This window comes from Arachis duranensis, chromosome 8 (genome assembly GCF_000817695.3).
Source record: "Arachis duranensis cultivar V14167 chromosome 8, aradu.V14167.gnm2.J7QH, whole genome shotgun sequence".
In the NCBI taxonomy this organism is placed as follows: Eukaryota; Viridiplantae; Streptophyta; class Magnoliopsida; order Fabales; family Fabaceae; genus Arachis; species Arachis duranensis.
In genome coordinates, this window is record NC_029779.3 from 43,368,645 (window position 1) to 43,372,851 (window position 4,207).

The following is a 4,207-nucleotide window of genomic DNA, read 5'->3' on the forward strand; positions in this document are numbered from 1 at the left end:
AGCCAGTGAGAGAACTTCTGCTTCTGCATCGTTGCTACTCGTCGTCGCGTTCTTGCCACTGCACCTCGCCGCCTTGCCGCTTTTGCATCTTGCTTTCGTCTTCTGCTTCTTCTGGGTCTACTTGAGTGCTTCTGCTTTTGCATCTTCTACTTCAGCATCTTTTACTTCGTCTTCTGCTTTCTATTTATGCTTCTGCATCTTCTGGGTCTGCTTCTGCTTCTACTTCTAATATGATTTTCATTTGTTATTTCTGGATTTGAATAATGTTTTAGTTGTTCGTGTTGTTGAATCTGATTATTAGTATTCGTTGAATCTGGATTTAAATAATGGATTTGTTTATTATAATCCCTAATTCCCTAATTTTTATTGTTGGTTTTATTCTTGTTCTGATTTCTAGATTGCTGTTGCTTTTTCTTGTTTTTGGATTTCTTGTTTCTCCCTAATTTTTTGTCTTGTTCTTGTATTTGATTTCTTGGTAATTAAATTTATAGATTTTTTATTTTTATAATTGAAGATGAATTTGGATATTTTTAATTCTTGTAATTGAATTTTGTTAACTGTATTTAAAAATTTAAAATTTTGAATTTTGTTAATTGAAGAAGAATTTGTTCTTCTAGAAGAAGAAGAAGAACAAGAAGAATGAAATGGTGGAAAAAAGGGTGTTTTTGTTATTTAGAAAAAAAATTTATTAGAAAAGACGATTTTAAAATGAAATGCAACATTAAGGACGATTCTAAATAAAAAATTACACTAGGGACGATTTCGATTCTAACCCTCAATGTTAGAAACCAAAACAATACTTATCCCTCTTCTTTTAAACTTTAATAATAATAATAGTAGTAGTATAATAATGATAATAATAATAATAACGGTTACGTGAGTAACCTGAAACAGTTGGGTTGGGCTTAGAAGAAAGGCCCAAGCGTATCTAAGTTAGCAAGGGGTAAGCAGGTTTTGAGAGTATTAGATTTAGAAGCCCGTTTGAAAAGTAGCATAAGCTACTTTTTTTAACTTTTGGATTATGAAAAGTCATAATCTATGTGTTTGGCACTATTTTAAAAAAAGCTTTTAACTTTTCGAAAAGTTAATTTGCAACTTTTTGAAGAAGTAGAAATATATGACTTGTTGCTGACTCTTCATCACCATTTTCACACAAGGTCTGCTAAAAGCACTGGCATTCCACCATCATTCTCACATAATGTTCCAAGTCTCACCATTTTTACGTAATGAAACATCTGATGGAAGTATTGATCCTCCACTACATTTTCAGACAATATTACATCTGAACAACTTACTGCATATATTCCTTCTAAATATTTTTTTATCATTTTATCACTATTTTTTATTATTAAATTTGTATTCAAGTATGGTATGAAATTTCAGTTTTAATTTTATTTTTTCATATGTAATTTTATAGCTTATTATTATTTTCATAGTTAATTATAACAAGTTCTTGACCTCAATAAAGGAGAAGAGAGTTCTAATAGGAATAAAAATAAAAAATAAAAAACAGCAATAAAATATACATTGACACACATTTTATATTTATTTTTTATTTTTACCTACTATATCATACACAATATTAGTGATTAGGTTATGTAAAATCAACATTCAATATTGAAAAGTATTTGTTATCATCGTTATTTTAATATTCATTTTCTTTTGTAAAAAAAAATTAATCTTTTGAGTTATTTATCCAAACGCTACAACTTTAAAATAAGTACCTTTATAACTAAAAATCCAAACACAAAATAACTTATTTATAAGCTGCTATTAATAAAAGTCATTATGTTTTAAACTCCTTTTCCAAAAGAACTTATTTAAGTTATTTACCCAAACTGGGCCTTAGTGTTACTTGAGCATATCAGTGTATTTATAGTGGTGATCCAATAACCCCGTTGGAGTAGTTCTACTTCTGAAGGTAGATAACCGCCCTTTTTATCTTAGGGTCGTTGGGATATTACTTCTAGAAGTGGTTGAGAGATTTTAGGGGCAGTTACTTATTTGAATAAGTGTTATCTGCCAGCTCATGTCTAGCCCAACCTCTTTGGGGAGGAGCCTATGTCGAGCCCGATCTCTTTAGACGAGGCCGGGTAGGTGGTGAAGGCCAATCTTTGGATTGGGTCTTTTTGACTTATTTCAACCTGTGCCATAGTGTTGGGTCAGGGTATGAACAGTGCCCCTACTCGAGTCCAATCTCTTTGATTATGGGTCGGATTTGAGTACTAATTGAACTCGGGGTTGTTCAGGTCGAGAACCGACGTGATTTTTGGTTTAAAACCGACGTGATTCTAGGCTTCTCAACCGTCATATCTAATCAAATGTCGTGTCCGTTTGGGGTTTCGCATTTACACATGGGGGCAGTTACATTAGTAACGGCGCGTTTCTTTAATGACCGCGTCGTTTTACCATTGTGCCCCTGTCATGTTATAAATACTTTCCCCTCTCTTTTCTCTGTTTTCTTTCGTCTTCGAAGTTTCTTTCCTGCACTTCTCATGTTTTCTCATTCAAAAGAAATCCCTTTAGCCTTCTGTCTTGGGGTGCTTCGTCGTTGCTGTGACTACTTCTCGTCAAGTCTGCAAAGAAAGGTTAGCCTTTTCTTTATCTTTTTCTATCATTTGTGTAATGCTTTATCTCTGTGCTTTGTGTGTTTTGAGGAGATTTTCATGCTTTTTGCTGCTCCTTCGTTTGCACTGTGAGGCGTTGGTATTTTAATTGTTAGATGTCGTTGTTGTAATCTGGTGGTTCTTTTTTTCTTGCTTTGCTTTTGGGGAAAAGACTGCTTTGTCTTTGGAGGCTCTGTTTTTTATGATTTTTTTTTTGTAGGTCTTATCGCCTCTATACCTACTTCTTTTTTGTTGGAAAAAATATCTTCCCGTGTCCCTGAGACTCTTTTGAGATGGGTAGACGATTCTGTTATTGATGAGAAATTTTTAGTAGACACTGACTACCTTACCGAACTTTGCACTCACCATAAGAACTGTAGTTTAGGGGTCGATGAACCTCAATATGAGTTGGTGACCCCGAGTCCTGAAGATCGGATTTGTTGTGCGACGGATTTGTTGCGCGAGGATTGCTGATTCTGACCCTTTTTTGAGATGTATGATTGTCTTTTTACCCGTCTTGAGAGTTTCCTTCCCCTTTTTTGATTTTGAAATAAAGGTACTATCGCACTTTGAGTTGCTCCTGTGGTCAACTGATTGGCTAGGACATCAATGCTTTCAGGATTTACGGTGATGGTGGAGCGAGCGCCATGATATGAGTGCTTCTGCTATTTATGAAAGTAGTAGAACGAGTGGCCAGGATGTGAATACTTCTGAAGGTCATTCATATTTCTTATGGATAAAAACTGTTCCACCAAAAAAATGCACGCCCTCTCCGTTTCAGAATATGTTGAAGAAAGAGAAGTTTGTGGGGGCACAAATTGGGAAAGAAATAGACTGCTAAAGTTTCTTATCATTTAGTTCTTTTTGTGTTGTAGTTGGTCCTTTTTTTTATTGCATGTTGTACTTGGTTTCTCTCTTCTTTTTTTTTGGCATTTTCTATTTCTTTTTGCTATATCTAATATTTATTTTTCTTTTACGTTGTGTTTTTTTCTATTTATTTTTGTTGTCTTGTATTTACTTTTTATATTGTAACAGTCATTTTCTACTACTTTTCTACTAAGAATATTGAGCAGAAATAAAAATAAATACATGAAAGATTGCACATGAACAAAATTTTTTTTTTATGAAGCCTCACTCTCAAAGAACATGAAGTTGTGCTAATTGGTCTAAAAAATTCACTTGGTAGAGTTATAGTTACAAAGGAAAATTGGCTACCGCGACAGCCTTGAATGCTTGCAGAAACTAGTCAAATTGATTTCATACAATAAGGTAAATAATGAACCATAGGTGAAAATCAAATCAGAGACAATCAATGAAAATTAGGAGCAATATTAGCCCGAAGAAAATTTTAGGACAGAAAGAAAGATTATTAGAGTCGGATTTCAGTTACCACCATTGTTGGAGGATCTAGGTGTCAGCAGTGGCGTCATTGTCATTTGTCAATCACCACCGCACCACCTGGTTGTCGCATCCTCCTCCTCGTCGCCGCGTAAACCCTGTACTCTTCTGCTACATCCTCGTCGAGATCATTGTTCTGAGAGTCAGGGCACCCTTCATTTTCTTTAGCACCACAATTTGGTGATGCTTGCTCACTTCTTTAA